We start from the raw sequence: 20,612 nt of genomic DNA, 5'->3' as shown, positions 1-20,612 counted from the left end.
TCAAATAGAGAAGTCACGTGATTTAGAGTCCGATCACGTTACTACCCAATCGAGTCAATACCCACGTATGGCCATTTTTACCTGTATAGTTTAAAGTTCTGGTCCATCAAGGATCATGATCAGAGACCGATAGAACAAGGTGACAAATTCTCACACGGGGTAAGTCGACATTTTTGAAATATATTTTTTGTTAAGTATGACTTTTGACGTAATTTATCAACAACAAAAATGCTAAAGTTATTATTACAATTATTCAAACAATAGAATATAATAAAGACTATCTGCTGAAATTTGCAACAATATACAGCTAATTAACATATAACCGACATAAACAACACAAATACAAACAAAACGTCCATCTGTAAACAAACACCTACATACCTGTCAACACACAACCGGGGGCATCTAGCCCACTGAGTCGGAGACATAAAAAGCGGAGCTTTAAAATTAACATTTACATTTGGTTTGATTTAATTTGACGTCTTATAAGCAATCAGAGTCATTTAAGGACGTGTCAGTTGTTATTGGTAAAGAAAACTGGACAACCCTGAGAATAAAACACCGACCAGCGGTCAGTACCATAGCCACTCGGCCATCGTGACCCAACGCTTGCATCTAGATGTATGCAATAAGTCACATGTACGAAAAATAAATTACTATATTTCTGATCAGAAGTATATAAAATATCTATCTTAAATAGTCAAAAAGCTAGATAACTATGGATTTGATAACTTTATTTTTATATCCAAGCTTTTACGTTATACATGTACACCTATCAGAAAGATCAACTTATATCTAATCCTGCGAATCTATATCGCATTGCGTTCTAAACAGGAAACGTGTCTTCTAATATAAAGATATATTTCATTAAAATAGGATTTAGCACCGAGATTTAAAGGTACACTGCCTTTCAGAAACGGCTTTTATTTTTTAAAACGTGAATGTAAAAATGTTTATATTTTTGTAGAGTTGCAAAAGTTATAATAAAATTAGCTTATCGTTAATACTACACTTGTCATCATCTTCTGAACAATTTCATAAATTGTTGATTTTCATAACACGGGTCGTATTATAGGTATTTCCCGCCGTCGTCCTAATTACCGCGCTTAAGTTGATTATATCACTGCGCCAGACGGCAAAAACAGCGAAACGAATCTTCACTGTTCTATATATAGATTATGCAGAAAATCGTGCTTTTGTTTCATGCTGTAACCACAGTTTAGGACATCGATCTTTGATAACAGGTGACTGAAGAGAAGTTCATACAAAATGTACATGACTGATTGTATACACGGTGCTGCGTCAAAAGTATTCGGTTACCCACTTGGCTATTTTTAAAGGGCGACTACCTTTCCGAAACGGCTTTTGATTTTTAAAATAGGATTGTAAAACGAGATCAATAATTTTGTAGAGACGCAGAAGTTATTAACTATACGTTTACTAGCACACTTATCATTACCTTCAGAACTGTTTAATTAGAATAAATAAAATGTTAATTTTCATAACGCGGGTCGTCTTATGGTTCCCGCCGTCGTCCTAAATGCCGCGCGGTAGTTGACTATCACTGCGCCAAACGGCAAAACAGCGAAATGAATCTCCACTGATATCGTATATTAGACAGGAAATATTGCATATGTTTGGTGTTGTAACCTCATCTTAAGCCATCGATATATATTTTCTTTTGTTAATAATGTTTTTAAGAAACATTTAAATTTTGCTCCGGAAAGGTAGTGGGCCTTTAAATATTGCGTTCATGTTCTCAACGAATCATTCTTATATTTCGTGTGATTGTAAAGAAATATTACATTTGTAAAGCCTTTACAGTGTATTTAGATTTTTATATTTAAATACAAAGCAGGTTTCAAAATTTGACTGAATCGGGAGTATACGTGGGCACAGACCATACACAGTTCTTTCACCTGTAGAATAGAACTAATTCACGTACATGTACCACGTGATACCCGTTTGTGCGGAATTTTTGTTTCTATTGGTGATGGAAAGAAACTGTAAAGAAGAAAATGACGTCAATGTTTTGTTAAACTGCATGTAATCGTCAATTTTAGAAAACTAAACAAAGGATAAATATTTTTAAACATATCTGGAGAATCGGATTTTTTTTCTTTTTCTAAAAGCATGAGATATTTAGTTAAAATATAACGTCGGGTTTGGCATGGTAAATGTACATGAATTTCAGACGCAACATGTAGGGGTATTACTTTAAACTATTAAGAATACACAGTATTAACTAGAAAGTAAGTACATGTATATAAATAGTTGGCAATTTTTAATTTAAAGATGCTCCACCGCTGACAAATGGTATTTTTTCACTATCAAAACCAGACCATTTAGTATTTTTCTTCAGTTACAGAAGTTACTTTCTTTACACCATTACCACCATTGGAAAGTTTGAGCTTCTAATTTTGCTTCAAGTTAAAAATGTAAAAAAAAAATAATTAATTGCATCCCGAAAAAAAATCTGTGGCACTATATCCTATATGGAATGAAGTACTGATTGCGCATGCACCAAAGCAAAATGAATTATTTTATATTATTTTTGTGTTAATTAGACGTATACCTACACGATTAAACACCAATTATTGTTCAAATGACGGATATCATTTTTGCTCTGTCGGCGGTGGATTTTGTTACCATCTTAAAAAATAAATGTAATTCATTTTAGACTCTTTAGACTTTTATATCATGAAATTTAAAAAAAAAATGTGACGTTAATGCTTAATTATATTACATGTACATGCATCTAAATGTGTCTACATGTGTACATATAATTATTTTGAAGTTCCAGTCCACACTTTATCTATTTTAATACAATATACGGCAAATTAAAGTAATTTATAAATATCAAGAATAATAGAGGACCGAAGATTGAGCCTTGATAAACACCAGCACAATAATTATAATAACAAAAGGCCCAGAGGGCCTGTATCGCTCATCTGGTTTGTAATGTCAAGTCATGTTCTGAATACAGGTTCACTGTTTCTTTTCTGAAGGAATTTTAATATTTACCTCTTATTTTCCCTATTGGGCCCCGCCCCTCCTGCCCCCCCCCCCTCCTGCCCCCAGTTCTGTTCCCCTTCTCCAAAGGGTGTTTGTGGCCAAATTTGGTTACAATCCATGCAGAACTCTAGGACAATTAACGATTTATATGATTTACCTCTATTTCCCCTATTGGGTCCCGCCCCTCCTGCCCCGGGGGGTCAGAGCCAAAATTTATACAAGTTCTGTTCCCCTTCCCCCCAGGATATTTTGTGGCCAAATTTGGTTACAATCCATGCAGAACTCTAGGACAAGTAGCGATTTATAGGATTTACCTCTATTTCCCCTATTGGGCCCTGCCCCTCCTGCCCCGTGGGGTCAGAGCCAAAATTTATACAGTTCTGTTTTCCTTCCCCCCCCGGGTGTTTGTGGCCAAATTTGGTTACAATCCATGTAGAACTCTAGGACAATTAACGATTTATATGGATTTACCTCTATTACCCCTATTGGGCCCGCCCCTCGCTCCTGCCCCTGGGGGGGTCAGAGCCAAAATTTATACAAGTTTGTTCCCCTTCCACAAAAGATGTTTGTGGCCAAATTTGGTTACAATCCATATAGAACTCTAGGACAAGTAGCGATTTACAGGATTTACCTCTATTACCCCTATTGGGCCCTGCCCCTCCTGCCCCCGGGGGGGGGGGGGGGGGTCAGAGCCAAAATTTATACAAGTTCTGTTCCCTTCCCCCCGGCTGTTTGTGGCCAAATTTGGTTACAATCCATGTTAGAACTCTAGGACAAGTAGCGATTTATAGGATTTACCTCTATTTCCCCTATTGGGCCCCGCCCTCTCCTGCCCCCGGGGGGTCAGAGCCAAAATTTATACAAGTTCTGTTCCCCTTCTCCCCCAGGATATTTGTGGCCAAATTTGGTTACAATCCATGCAGAACTCTAGGACAAGTAGCAATTTATAGGATTTACCTCTATTTCCCCTATTGGGCCACGCCCCTCCTGCCTCCGTGGGGTCAGAGCCGAAATCTATACAGTTCTGTTTCCCTTCCCCCAAGGGTGTTTGTGGCCAAATTTGGTTACAATCCATGTAGAACTCTAGGACAATTAACGATTTATAGGATTTACCTCTATTACCCCTATTGGGCCACGCCCCTCCTGCCCCTGGGGGGTCAGAGCCAAAATTTATACAAGTTTGTTCCCCTTCCCCAAAAGATGTTTGTGGCCAAATTTGGTTACAATCCATATAGAACTCTAGGACAAGTAGCGATTTACAGGATTTACCTCTATTACCCCTATTGGGCCCTGCCCCTCCTGCCCCCGGGGGGTCAGAGCCAAAATTTATACAAGTTCTGTTCCCCTTCCCCCAAGGATGTTTGTGGCCAAATTTGGTTACAATCCATGCAGAACTCTAGGACAAGTAGCAATTTATAGGATTTACCTCTATTTCCCCTATTGGGCCACGCCCCTCCTGCCTCCGTGGGGTCAGAGCCGAAATCTATACAGTTCTGTTTCCCTTCCCCCAAGGGTGTTTGTGGCCAAATTTGGTTACAATCCATGTAGAACTCTAGGACAATTAACGATTTATAGGATTTACCTCTATTACCCCTATTGGGCCACGCCCCTCCTGCCCCTGGGGGGTCAGAGCCAAAATTTATACAAGTTTGTTCCCCTTCCACAAAAGATGTTTGTGGCCAAATTTGGTTACAATCCATATAGAACTCTAGGACAAGTAGCGATTTACAGGATTTACCTCTATTACCCCTATTGGGCCCTGCCCCTCCTGCCCCCGGGGGGTCAGAGCCAAAATTTATACAAGTTCTGTTCCCCTTCCCCCAAGGATGTTTGTGGCCAAATTTGGTTACAATCCATGCAGAACTCTAGGACAAGTAGCGATTTATGGGATTTACCTCTATTTCCCCTATTGGGCCCCGCCCCTCCTGCCCCCGGGGGGTCAGAGCCAAAATTTATACAAGTTCTGTTCCCCTTCCCCCAAGGATGTTTGTGGCCAAATTTGGTTACAATCCATGCAGAACTCTAGGACAAGTAGCGATTTATAGGATTTACCTCTATTTCCCCTATTGGGCCCCGCCCCTCCTGCCCCCGGGGGGGGGGGGGGGGGGGGGGGTCAGAGCCAAAATTTATACAAGTTCTGTTCCCCTTCCCCCAAGGATGTTTGTGGCCAAATTTGGTTACAATCCATGCAGAACTCTAGGACAAGTAGCGATTTATAGGATTTACCTCTATTTCCCCTATTGGGCCCCGCCCCTCCTGCCCCTGGGGGTCAGAGCCAAAATTTATACAAGTTCTGTTCCCCTTCCCCCCCAAGGATGTTTGTGGCCAAATTTGGTCACAATCCATGTGGAACTCTATGACTAGTAGCGATTTAAATTAAATGTTGACGGACGGACGGACGGACGGACGGACGACGGACGCCGCGCCATGACATAAGCTCACCGGCCCTTCGGGCCAGGTGAGCTAAAAACCAACGAATGATAATCATCTAACAAATACTTTCCGGCGATAATAGGCGAATAATTACATTTTATTCAAAAAGGATCAAATATTGAGCCTTGGGGACAACCTTGATATACATCAATTATATCAATGTTAACTATCTAACAAATACTTAGTAACGATAATGCCCTATGTATGTGAATAAAAACATTTTAAACATAGAGGACCCAACATCGAACCTTGACGAACACCTACATGTATATCAATTATATAAAACCTAACGAATGAGAATGATCTAACAAATACTTTCTAACGATAATACGAATAAAAACATTTGTACCATAGAGGACCAAGCATTGAACCTTGATGAATACTACATGTACGTCAATTACAACAAAAACTAACGAATGGGAATCAATACGGGAATAGAATATTTACCTGCACCTGTAATATCATATATGACCTCTTGACAAACCAGAAACATATATCGTATATAGACAAAGAGTTCCCACGCTCACTCCCCGGACCCTTCTTTAATTTTTTAATTAAATGACACAAAAGATATTTGAAAGCCGTACGATCTTTCTCCTGATCAAATTCTATAATTAGAACGAGCAAAAGGAAGTCGTGATGTGGATTACAACATATATACGTATATCGTTTTCAAAGTTTTAAGAAGCGCAGACGGGCTTTGTTACGCGTGTCCTCGATACCCCAAGGGTTACAATCACTGTCTGTATAATCCATAGTGGGTTTGGTTACGTGTAAATTATTCATATGATTTTACAAGTTATGAATATTATTTACATGTATATTGATTTCATAATGAGTGTGTTTACACGTGATTCATTTTTAACAGTTTTAAAATCCTTGGTATGCTTGGTCATATATGCTGACAATAGGCTTTTTAATTTGTTTTTGCTAATATGTAGATAAGGCAAAAAAAAGTCTAATAATATAGGCAGGTTTAGCGGACTACACCATATCCTGAAGCATATTTACATTTTCACTGCAGTCCTACTATGTAACCTTACCAAGCGCAGTTGGCAGTCATATAGACAATGAACTTCAAGCGCTTATTATGACGTCATTATCATTGTGGCGTCACAATTGTTGTACCAGAGATCACGGAAGACGGCTGTTCAAATGGCTGTTCCATCCATGACGATAACAAATGATTAATTCATTATAGATGCAAAATTCCTTGGCATTTCATCATAAAATTGTAACCAAATGTAAATATAAGCATTGAACGTCTTTCAGTTGGCATTCATAGCCAATATGAATGCAAACTGGACAGAGGCAAATTCAACATGAAGCGCTAGCGCGCTTCATGGAATTTGCCACTGTCTAGTTTGAATTCATATTGGCTATGAATGCCAACTGAAAGACATTCAATGCTTAAGTACACGGCAAAATAGCGAAAAGAGCGTTCTCTATAACATAGATTTATACGGGCGTTTTACAATTGTTTAATATGGTGGCATATTTCTGCCATCGTATTATTTTGGGTCGAGTTACACAATGTAACTTTGCCGAGATAATTATATCGACCTGTCGAGTTATACCATGACTAAATATGCCATCTTAGTGTAATGTTGTAACTTCATCTCAGGCTATTGAAATTGATATTTTGATCCTACAATTGTTGGTAATTAACTTTTTTTTTGTTTCAAGAACGCAGTATGCCTTTAACTCTTTGCATTCATTTAATGTTGTAACTTCTTTGTATATATATATATATATATTCAGACGCTGCAATAATGTGTAGTGTTAGTCAACTACTACGGGGTATTTAGGACGACGGCAGGAGAATATAAGACAACCCGCGTTATAGAAATAAACATTTCATTTATCGGTTTTTAAAATTGCTTTTCCCTTTAGTGTTGTCAGAAATATATGTTTCTGGTGTTGTTATGGAAATTTTAAGTTAAGGAATTTCTTTAAGTTCATGAAACTGGACCCTGGAAGCGATGATTTAAAGTTTAATTAACGGTAAGCTAACAACTTTTCGGAATCTATCAAATTCTCAAACTCAATTTGTTCGTTTACATCAGAGACCTAAATATATATGTACATAGTAGACAGGTCTCTGAAAAAAATGTCATGTTTGTGCTATAGAGAATTATGTAATACATATCACATTTCAGACCCTCAATTAGTCTGGTGTTTGTCAATATTACATGAATGGGGACTTTAATTACAACTTCACAAATCTTAAGTTTTGTTCAACAAAACGCACATACACCTGCAACAGGGGAAGTTTGATAGGCGTCGAGATAACATATTCATAAAGCAGGGTCATTTTCGAGGGTGGAAGATTTCTATTGAAGACGTAAAACGAGAAACTTGAGTATTGTCAAATAAAAATTTAAATGCCAACTACCTTTCCGAAACCAAAATTTTAAGTTTCTTAAAAACAACAACAACAAACGGAAAGACATATTGATGGCCTATGATGAGATGACAACACCAAATAAATGCATGATTCCCTTCATAATCTATGTAAACAATGAAGACTCATTTCGCTGTTTTGCCGTTGGCGCAGTGATAGTCTACTACCGAGCGGTATTTAGGACGACGGCCGGAAACTTAAGACGACCCGCGTTATGAAAATTAACAAAAGTGATGATAAATGTAGTATTAACGGTAAGTTAATAACTTTTGCGACTCTACAATATTATCGATTTCGTTTTATATTCCCATTTCAAAAATTAAAAGCCGGTTCGGAAAGGTAGTGGGCCTTTAAAATTCTGGTTAGAAATATTTTTATTGGTACAAACCTGAGAAAGTGGTATTTCTTAATTGAATACTCCCGTCCTGCTTCGTTGGGGGTAGGTGAGTGTGCGGTAATATAGGTGTTGGAGGAAGAGGATGGGGTGGGGTGCGGTTACGTTGGCTAAAAAGGAATATGTGATCGCCAATTTAATTTACAATATTATCCCTGGTCTCACGTGTTGTGCCCCCTCCATAAATAAATGCTGTATATTTTATGCGGATCATTGATCCCGAAATGACCACATTTTAGCATATTGCGGATCAATGATTCAAAACATCATTTTGTCACGGATCCGTCTTCAAGTCGAAGACAAAAGTTTAAAGACTTTGTTTGAAGGTATTGTGTACTCACGTTACATTTTTATTATAGTGTTTCAAAACGCCCATCCGTCGAACAAGCTTTAATATACCCGAGAGTTTATTGGATTTTTCAGATAAATTGCATTTATATTGCGACGCGGAAATCCGATCGATTGAATATACAAGTAGTATTTGAATATTGTGTTACCATGCGCATTCCGAAGTGTAAGCTTTCAATCCATATAAAAATGATTGTAAGGCGGTGTCATTTATATAAAGGAGATTAAACAAGAGGTCCAAGAGGCCTTGACGGTCACCTGAGTGCTGCTACAGAAAGAACATTGCAAAGTTGGTTCAAATCTACAAAAATTATTTACGAATTAAAATAAACTTTAAAGTTGAACTTTCGTACATGTATTAGAATTTTTATTTTTTTTTGTTTTTCATTTTGATAGTTAGTGTATTATGTTACTAAACCTTATGCTTAAAATTCCAATTTGCTTTGCCAACGTTACACAACAAAACCAAACTAGAAGTCAGTCAGTGTCAGTGATTTTTATAAATTTCACTTTTTAATCTATGGAGATTATTTGGTTCCATCAAACCTGTGAATTCAGAAGAAGATTTTTGAAATTTTAGCCATTTTGTAACCATTTTGGCCCCGCCCCTCTGGTCCCTGGGGGTCAGCCAGGACCAATATGGATATGGTGTTAAAATACTATTTCAGGCCAATTCTAACCCAGTTTGACTCATTTCCTATTAAAACTAAGCAAATAATGTTCATAAATGTGTTTTTCCTATATAGACTATAGTAAATTTGACCCCCTTCCCAGGGGAAAATCTGAGATCCCAGGGCCATGAAATTCACATTTTTTGTAAAGGGCCTTAAGACCTTCCAATCTATGAATAGCATATGGTTCCATCAAATCTGTGAATTCAGAAGAAGATTTTTGAAGTTTTAGCCTATTTGACCCTTTTTGGCCCCGCTCCTAAGGCCCCTGGGGGTCGGCCAGGACCCATATTGGATATGACGATAAAATGCTATCTCAGGCTTATAATTCTAAACCAGTTTGACTAATTTCCTATGAAAAATAAGCAAATAACATTCATAAATGTGTTTTTCATATATAAACTATAGTAAACTTGACCCCCTCCCCGGGGGAAACATGAGACCCCAGGGTCATATAATTCACAATTTTTGTGAAGGGCCTGAAGATCTTTCCATCTATGAAGAGTATTTGATTCTACCAGTTCCAGAACTTCAGAAGAAGTTTTAGCTTATTTGACCCCTTTTTGCTCCACCCCTAAGGCCCCTGGGAGTCAGTCATGGAAAATTTGTTAATAGGATTCAATGGCCATTTCATAGGGATAATTCTGACAATATTTGACTCATTTCCTTTTACAAATGACCAAAAAATGCTCAAAAAAGTGTTTTCCCTATATAAACTATAGTAAACTTAACCCCCTCCCCAGGGGGAACCTGAGACCCCAGGGTAATATAATTCACAATTTTTGTAAAGGACCTTAAGACCTTTCTATCTATGAAGAGTATTTGATTCCACCACATCTGTGAGTGGAGAAGAAGATTTTTAAAATTATAGTCAATTTTACCCCTTTTTGCCCCTCCCACAGCTCCCGGGGGGACCATATAATTCACAATTTTGATTGGCCTTATGCCTTAGAAGGTTTGTGCAAAATTTCATTGAATTTGCTTCAGCGGTTTTTGAGAAGAAGTCGAAAATGTAAATTGTTTACGGACATACGACGAACGACGGACGACGCACGACGACGGACAAAGGCGATTAGAATAGATCACTTGAGACTTGGTCTCAGGTGACCTAAAAACATGCTCTTAAAATGAAGTCTAAATAGCATAATGAAGAAAAGAATTGCTGTTAAAGATTAACTCGTGAAGAATTTTACAAAAAAAAAAAAAAAAAAATGTGAAGATCAGTTCTAACCCGCCTACCTTTAGCGGCTATAAAACATATTTCTAGCACATCATCATAAAAACGGCAATTAACTGTTGAAAAGAGCGATAATTATCTTTCAAAATTACCCTACACACCTATACAAAGTGCCGTCGTTAAAACGATTTAAGCCGCATTATGACAGACTTACTCTAGATTCTAGAATATCATCTTATTAAAATTCATAGTGTCTGTGTGGCCAATATAATATGTAACTAATCCTCAGATCACTGTGGACATAAAAGTCACAAAATAAAAATGTGAAAGTCACAGAAAAAGCATATAGGCCTACTGTACTTAACTTTTGACATGGCGATTTGATAATGATTAACGAAAAAAGTTTAATTTCTGTTATTTTTATGCAATTATAATTTATGTTATAATATGATAGTCTTTTTAAAATTATTATGATAACTCATTTTAAAACGTCAAAATGCTCTCATTGATTGTTGTAAAATAATTTTGGCATTTAGTGAAAAGATCATATTATTTCTCATTAATGATTTTTTATTTTCATTTTGTGACTGTTCTGTGGTTTTTGTATACAAGTACAACGTTTTGTTTGTTTTTGTGATTTACATGTTAAAAATACATGTATGAAAATTCTGTTTTTAAGCCATGCTACATGAAATTTTAATTTCCCGTCAACATTGTTATCTTCAGTCAGCGTTAGTAACGACAACTCTGGAGAATTTCGTGGTTGGATTTGCAACGTCCGGTAGATGGCAGCAGCTTTTGTCAAGTTGACTTCCTGTAAAAATATGAACATATGGCGACATAGCAAGATTTTTTTGGACGAATTTGCCGAAAGTTTGTGTGAATATCGGTAAGATACATCCCTGCATTTCAATGTATATATGTTTGATTACGATTTAGTGTTGACATATCCGTTACTTCGGTGCTAAATTATGGATTTTCCTATCAAAATAATGCAAGTTATTGCTATTTTTAGCCGATTTAAAAATCCATGGACTCAACGTAAGTGTTACTTTACAGAAAACGATTCTTATCGCTTTCTTCCTTTTGAATAAAATTGATCAAGCATATTTCTGTAATGTCAAGGCACAGGGGCTTGTTATGGAATTATGCCTAACAATGTAATTCAAAGTCGAGATGAATATAAAGATAATGATTTTGACTCTAGATAATTGTTTGTTAGATTTCAAGGCGCTGTGGCCGATATAAACCTCTTGCAATTAAAAATATCTAGATATGTTAGGTTAATATTACACGTAACTGCTCAGTATATCATATGGCTATAGAATAGTCTCCTAACGTTATAACCCAAAAATAAACTGAACTCTCGTGATTAAATTTAAATACGCAGTTAGTGTGAAAATCCTATTCCAGGCTGTCCAGCACTTGTTGGCGTAAAATAAGGGATATAAGAAAATTAAGGGCTTATTAACTATAAATTTAGGGATAAAATTAGGAATTTAGAAACTAAATTTCATCACTATAAAACATAAAAACCATCTGTGAACTTCACAATTAAAGCTTGTCACCCAGTCATATGCAATCAACATGCTGAACGGATGCATCCATTTGTCAAATGCTTTCACACCTTTATAGGCCTAGTACAGCTGCAGCCAATGAGTATTACAGCAAGACCAAACAGTACAATCAGAGCGCAGGCGTTTGGCTCTATAGACATTATGTAATACTGCGTCAAGGTCTATAACTCGACGTGCCATGTAACACTACCCAATTTTAAAAAAAAAAGTATGATTATAAAAAACCGTATAAGATATTACAATGGGAATGCTCTCGTCCAACACCTACATATTATATAACCGCACATCCACCTACCCCAACGAAGCAGGACGTGATTATTGGATTAAGAAATACCACTTTCTCAGGTTTCAACCAATGAAAATATTTCGAACAATAATTTAAAATGCCCACTACCTTTCCGAAATGGCTTTAAATTTAAAAAATGGGAATGTAAAATGAGATCAATAATTTATAGACTCGCAAAAGTTATTAACTTACCGTTAATATTACATTTATCATCACCTTCTGCACAATTTATTTAAAATAAATAAAATGTTAATTTTCATAACACGGTTCGTCTTATGTTTCCCGCCGTCGTCCTAAATACCACGCGGTAGTAGACTATCACTGCGCCAGACGACAAAACAGCGAAATGAATCTTCAATGTTAACATAGATTAAAGGGAATCTTGCATTTATTTAGTGTTGTTGAAATTTTGGTTTCGGAAAGTTAGTGCGCCTTTTAGTGGGATAGAGCGACATCATATACAAAAAAGTAGCATATCACATCACATACATGTATCATATTGACTTCTTAAAATCAATGAGGCCAGGCTGAACCATCAAACATATGTTCTATATATAATGGACAGGACATAAACATATCACAGGGGTCAGATATGTCTCAAGGGTTATGGTTACATGGGCTAAATATGCCATAGGGCCCAGATATGTCTCAAGGGTTATGGGTACATGTGCTAAATTTGTCACAGGGACCAGATATGTCTCAATGGTTATGGTTACATGGGCTAGATATGTCACAGGGACCAGATATGTCTAAAGGGTTATGTTTACATGGGCTAGATATGTCACAGGGGCCAGATATGTCTCAAGGGTTATGGTTACATGGGCTAAATATGCCATAGGGCCCAGATATGTCTCAAGGGTTATGGGTACATGGGCTAAATATGTCACAGGGGCCAGATATATCTCAGGGGTTATGGGTACATGGGCTGAATATGTCACAGGGACCAGATATGTCTGAAGGGTTATGGTTGCATGGGCTGAATATGTCACATGGGCCAGATATGTCTTAAGGGTTATGTTTACATGGGCTATATATGTCACATGGGCAAGATATGTCTAGAAGGGTTATGTTTACATGGGCTAGATATGTCACAGGGACCAGATATGTCTTAAGGGTAATGTTTACATGGGCCAGATATGTGTCAAGAGTTATGGTTACATTAGCTAAATATGCCATAGGGCCCAAATATGTCTCAAGGGTTATGGGTACATGGGCTAAATATGTCACAGGGGCCAGATATATCTCGGGGGTTATGGGTACATGGGCTAAATATGTCACAGGGGCCAGATATATCTCAGGGGTTATGGGTACATGGGCTAAATATGTCTTAAGGGTTATGGCTACATGGGCTAGATATGTCACAGGGACCAGATTTGTCTAAAGGGTTATCGTTACATGGACTAGATATGTCACAGGGGCCACATATGTCTCAAGGGTTATGGTTACATGGGCTAAATATGCCATAGGGCCCAGATATGTCTCAAGGGTAATGGGTACATGGGCTAAATATGTCACAGGGGCCAGATATATCTCAGGCGTTATGGGTACATGGGCTAAATATGTCTTAAGGGTTATGGCTACATGGGCTATATATGTCACATGGGCCAGATATGTGTCAAGAGTTATGGTTACATGGGCTAAATATGCCATAGGGCCCAGATATGTCTAAAGGGTTATGTTTACATGGGCTAGATATGTCATAGGGACCAGATTTGTCTATAAAGGGTTATGGTTACATGGGCTAGATATGTCACAGGGGCCAGATATGTCTAAAGGGTTATGGTTACATGGACTAGATATGTCACAGGGGCCAGATATGTCTCAAGGGTTATGGTTACATGGGCTAAATATGTCACAGGGCCCAGATATGTCTCAAGGGTTATGGGTACATGGGCTAAATATGTCACAGGGGCCAGATATGTCTCAAGGGTTATGGTTACATGGGCTAAATATGTCACAGGGGCCAGATATGTCTCAAGGGTTATGGTTACATGGGCTAGATATGTCACAGGGGCCAGATATGTCTCAAGGGTTATGGTTACATGGGCTAGATATGTCACAGGGGCCAGATATGTCTCAAGGGTTATGGTTACATGGGCTAGATATGTCACAGGGGCCAGATATGTCTATTTAAGGGTTATGTTTACATGGGCTAGATATGTCACAGGGACCAGATATGTCTAAAGGGTTATGGTTACATTGACTAGATATGTCACAGGGGCCAGATATGTCTCAAGGGTTATGGTTACATGGGCTAGATATGTCACAGGGGCGAGATATGTGTCAAGGGTTATGGTAAGGTGGGCTAGATATGTCACAAGGGCCAGATATGTCTAAAGGGTTATGTTTACATGGGCTAGATATGTCACAGGGACCAGATATGTCTAAAGGGTTATGGTTACATGGGCTAGATATGTCACAGGGGCCAGATATGTCTCAAGGGTTATGGGTGCATGGGCTAGATATGTCACAGGGGCCAGATATGTCACAAGGGTTATGGCTGCATGACCTAGATATTTACAGGGGCGAGCTTTGTGTCAAGGATTACTGTTACATCTATTTTCAATTATCTCAAGGAAATCGGCATTTTTTACAAAATATGAACGTTTTCCCATCTTAGTATCCTATCAACTCAACATTTTATCATTTCATCAACATTGTGCATGAATTTTCTTTAGTGTTTTAGCCATCACTGTATTATCCCATGCATTGTTTTCATAAAATCAACATTTACAATCTGTGTTTTAGTTCTTGCTTGCCTTTTTCTTGTCCTGATCTTAAGATACAAGCATCACGTATCTCCAGCCCTTGAAACTACTGCATGACTTGTTGTTTGGCCCTAAAAGACCTTAGTTGTCGATGGGCCGTAAAACACAAACAAACAAACATGGGCTAGATATGTCACAGGGGCCAGCTATGTCTCAAGGTTATGTTTACATGGACTATATATGTCACAGGGGCCAGAAATATCTCATGGGAAATGGTAACATGGGCTATATATGTCACAGGGGCCGGATAGCTCAAAGGATATGGTAACATGGGCTATATATGTCACAGGGGTCAGAAATATCTAATGGGATATGGTAACATGGCCTATATATGTCACAGGGGCCAGAAATATCTCGTCAACTATGTCTCAAGATTATGGTTACATGGGCTATATATGTCACAGGGACCAGATAGCTCAAAGGATTATGGTTACATGGGCTAAATATGTCACAGGGATAAGATATATCACAAGGGTTATGGTTACATGGGCTAGATATGTCACAGGGATAAGATATATCACAAGGGTTATGGTTACATGGGCTAAATATGTCACAGGGATAAGATATGTCTAAAGGGTTATGGTTACATTGACTAGATATGTCACAGGGGCCAGATATGTCTCAAGGGTTATGGTAAGGTGGGCTAGATATGTCACAGGGGCCAGATATGTCTAAAGGGTTATGGTTACATGGGCTAGATATGTCACAGGGGCCAGATATGTCTAAAGGGTTATGGTTACATGGACTAGATATGTCACAGGGGCCAGATATGTCTCAAGGGTTATGGGAACATGGGCTAAATATGTCACAGGGCCCAGATATGTCTCAAGGGTTATGGGTACATGGGCTAAATATGTCACAGGGGCCAGATATATCTCAGGGGTTATGGGTACATGGGCTAAATATGTCTTAAGGGTTATGGCTACATGGGCTATATATGTCACATGGGCCAGATATGTGTCAAGAGTTATGGTTACATGGGCTAAATATGCCATAGGGCCCAGATATGTCTAAAGGGTTATGTTTACATGGGCTAGATATGTCACAGGGGGACTCAGATTTGTCTAAAGGGTTATGTTAACATGGGCTAGATATGTCACAGGGGCCAGATATGTCTATAGGGTTATGGTTACTTGGACTAGATAAGTCACAGAGCCCAGATATGGGTCTCAAGGGTTATGGAGAACTATGGGCTTAATATGTCACAGGGGCCAGATATGTCTCAAGGGTTATGGGTACATGGGCTAATATGTCACAGGGGCCACATATGTGTCAAGGTTATGGGTACATGGCTATATATGTCACAGGGGCCAGATATATCACAAGGGTTATGGTTACATGGGCTAGATATGTCACAGGGGCCAGAAATGTCTCAAGGGTTATGGTTACATGGGCTAGATATGTCACAGGGGCCAGATATGTCTCAAGGGTTATGGCTGCTTGACTTAGATATGTCACAGGGGCGAGATATGTGTCAAGGGTTATGGTAAGGTGGGCTAGATATGTCACAAGGGCCAGATATGTCTAAAGGGTTATGTTTACATGGACTAGATATGTCACAGGGACCAGATATGTCTTAGGGGTTATGGTTACATGGGCTAGATATGTCACAGGGGCCAGATATGTCTAAAGGGTTATGGTTACATGGACTAGATAAGTCACAGCGCCAGATATGTCTCAAGGGTTGTGGGAACATGGGCTTAATATGTCACAGGGGCCAGATATGTCTCAAGGGTTATGGGTACATGGGCTAGATATGTCACAGGGGCCAGATATGTCTCAAGGGTTATGGTAACATGGGCTAAATATGTCACAGGGGCCAGATATGTCTAAAGGGTTATGGTTACATGGGCTAGATATGTCACAGGGGCCAGATATGTCTAAAGGGTTATGTTTACATGGGCTAGATATGTCACAGGGACAAGATATGTCTAAAGGGTTATGGTTACATTGACTAGATATGTCACAGGGGCCAGATATGTCTCAAGGGTTATGGCTGCTTGACTTAGATATGTCACAGGGGCGAGATATGTGTCAAGGGTTATGGTAAGGTGGGCTAGATATGTCACAAGGGCCAGATATGTCTAAAGGGTTATGTTTACATGGACTAGATATGTCACAGGGACCAGATATGTCTTAAGGGTTATGGTTACATGGGCTAGATATGTCACAGGGGCCAGATATGTCTCAAGGGTTATGGTTGCATGACCTAGATATGTCACAGGGGCCAGATATGTCACAAGGGTTATGGCTGCATGACCTAGATATTTACAGGGAGGAGCTTTGTGTCAAGGATTACTGTTACATCTATTTTCAATTATCTCAAGGAAATCAGCATTTTTTACAAAATATGAACGTTTTCCCATCTTAGTATCCTATCAACTCAACATTTTATCATTTCATCAACATTGTGCATGAATTTTCTTTAGTGTTTTAGCCATCACTGTATTATCCCATGCATTGTTTTCATAAAATCAACATTTACAATCTGTGTTTTAGTTCTTGCTTGCCTTTTTCTTGTCCTGATCTTAAGATACAAGCATCACGTATCTCCAGCCCTTGAAACTACTGCATGACTTGTTGTTTGGCCCTAAAAGACCTTAGTTGTCGATGGGCCGTAAAACACAAACAAACAAACATGGGCTAGATATGTCACAGGGGCCAGCTATGTCTCAAGGTTATGTTTTACATGGACTATATATAGGGGCCATGTCACAGGGGCCAGATAACAGGGGCCAGAATTGTCTCATGGGAAATGGTAACATGGGCTATATATGTCACAGGGGCCGGATAGCTCAAAGGATATGGTAACATGGGCTATATATGTCACAGGGGTCAGAAATATCTAATGGGATATGGTAACATGGCCTATATATGTCACAGGGGCCAGAAATATCTCGTCAACTATGTCTCAAGATTATGGTTACATGGGCTATATATGTCACAGGAACCAGATATATCACAAGGGTTATGGTTACATGGGCTAAATATGTCACAGGGATAAGATATATCACAAGGATTATGGTTACATGGGCTAAATATGTCACAGGGATAAGATATGTTTAAAGGGTTATGGTTACATTGACTAGATATGTCACAGGGGCCAGATATGTCTCAAGGGTTATGGTAAGGTGGGCTAGATATGTCACAAGGGCCAGATATGTCTAAAGGGTTATGTTTACATGGGCTAGATATGTCACAGGGACCAGATATGTCTAAAGGGTTATGGTTACATTGACTAGATATGTCACAAGGGCCAGATATGTCTCAAGGGTTATGGCTGCATAACCTAGATATGTCACAGGGGCCAGATATGTCACAAGGGTTATGGCTGCATGACCTAGATATTTACAGGGGCGAGCTTTGTGTCAAGGATTACTGTTACATCTATTTTCAATTATCTCAAGGAAATCAGCATTTTTTACAAAATATGAACGTTTTCCCATCTTAGTATCCTATCAACTCAACATTTTATCATTTCATCAACATTGTGCATGAATTTTCTTTAGTGTTTTAGCCATCACTGTATTATCCCATGCATTGTTTTCATAAAATCAACATTTACAATCTGTGTTTTAGTTCTTGCTTGCCTTTTTCTTGTCCTGATCTTAAGATACAAGCATCACGTATCTCCAGCCCTTGAAAAACTACTGCATGACTTGTTGTTTGGCCCTAAAAGACCTTCGTTGTCGATGGGCCGTAAAACACAAACAAACAAAACAAACAAAAAACATGGGCTAGATATGTCACAGGGGCCAGCTATGTCTCAAGGTTATGTTTACATGGACTATATATGTCAGAGGGGCCAGAAATATCTCATGGGAAATGGTAACATGGGCTATATATGTCACAGGGGCCGGATAGTCTGCAGGGGCCGGATAGCTCAAAGGATATGGTAACATGGGCTATATATGTCACAGGGGCCAGAAATATCTCATGGGAAATGGTAACATGGGCTATATATGTCACAGGGGCCAGATATGTCTCAAAGGATATGGTTACATGGGCTATATATGTCACAGGGGCCAGATATGTCTCAAAGGTTATGGTAACATGGGCTATATATGTCACAGGGGCCAGATATGTCTCAAGGGTTATGGGTACATGGGCTAAATATGTCACAGGGGCCAGATATGTGTCAAGGTTATGGGTACATTGGGCTATATATGTCACAGGGGCCAGATATGTCTCAAGGGTTATGGTTACATGGGCTAGATATGTCACAGGGGCCAGATATGTCTCAAGGGTTATGGTTACATGGGCTAGATATGTCACAGGGAAAGATATGTCTAAGGGTTATGGTTACATGGGCTAGATATGTCACAGGGGCCAGATATGTCTCAAGGGTTATGGTTACATTGACTAGATATGTCACAGGGGCGAGATATGTGTCAAGGGTTATTTCAGTTTGGTAAGGTGGGCTAGATATGTCACAAGGGCCAGATATGTCTAAAGGGTTATGTTTACATGGACTAGATATGTCACAGGGACCAGATATGTCTTAAGGGTTATGGTTACATGGGCTAGATATGTCACAGGGGCCAGATATATCTCAACGGTTATGGTTGCATGACCTAGATATGTCACAGGGGCCAGATATGTCACAAGGGTTATGGCTGCATGACCTAGATATTTACAGGGGCGAGCTTTGTGTCAAGGATTACTGTTACATCTATTTTCAATTATCTCAAGGAAATCAGCATTTTTTACAAAATATGAACGTTTTCCCATCTTAGTATCCTATCAACTCAACATTTTATCATTTCATCAACATTGTGCATGAATTTTCTTTAGTGTTTTAGCCATCACTGTATTATCCCATGCATTGTTTTCATAAAATCAACATTTACAATCTGTGTTTTAGTTCTTGCTTGCCTTTTTCTTGTCCTGATCTTAAGATACAAGCATCACGTATCTCCAGCCCTTGAAACTACTGCATGACTTGTTGTTTGGCCCTAAAAGACCTTAGTTGTCGATGGGCCGTAAAACACAAACAAACAAACATGGGCTAGATATGTCACAGGGGCCAGCTATGTCTCAAGGTTATGTTTACATGGACTATATATGTCACAGGGGCCAGAAATATCTCATGGGAAATGGTAACATGGGCTATATATGTCACAGGGGCCGGATAGCTCAAAGGATATGGTAACATGGGCTATATATGTCACAGGGGCCAGAAATATCTCATGGGATATGGTAACATGGGCCTATATATGTCACAGGGGCCAGAAAATATCTCGTCAACTATGTCTCAAGATTATGGTTACATGGGCTATATATGTCACAGGGACCAGATAGCTCAAAGGATATGGTAACATGGGCTATATATGTCACAGGGGCCAGAAATATCTCTTGGGATATGGTAACATGGGCTATATATGTCACAGGGGCCAGAAATATCTCGCCAGCTATGTCTCAAGGTTATGGTTACATGGGCTATATATGTCACAGGGACCAGATAGCTCAAAGGATATGTAACATGGGCTATATATGTCACAGGGGCCAGAAATATTCTTGGGATATGGTAACATGGGCT

General features: G+C 38.9%; 1 protein-coding gene across 2 annotated transcripts in view; it reads left to right on the top strand.

The window, feature by feature from the left end:
* The first annotated feature begins 13 nt into the window (after nt 1–13).
* The window catches only part of LOC138309849 (beta-1,3-galactosyltransferase 1-like), a 25,094-nt gene continuing 4,495 nt past the window's right edge, over nt 14–20,612 (top strand). The window contains exons 1-2 of one of the 2 annotated variants that reach the window (XM_069251089.1): nt 14–159; nt 11,169–11,331. The gene's annotated coding sequence lies outside the window, so the exon portion shown is untranslated. The remainder of the gene's footprint in view (nt 160–11,168; nt 11,332–20,612) is intronic. The other variant, XM_069251090.1, reaches the window with a different exon arrangement.

The sequence above is a fragment of the Argopecten irradians genome, chromosome 15 (genome assembly GCF_041381155.1).
Source record: "Argopecten irradians isolate NY chromosome 15, Ai_NY, whole genome shotgun sequence".
Taxonomy (NCBI): domain Eukaryota; kingdom Metazoa; phylum Mollusca; class Bivalvia; order Pectinida; family Pectinidae; genus Argopecten; species Argopecten irradians.
This window is presented reverse-complemented; position numbering and strand designations above follow the sequence as displayed.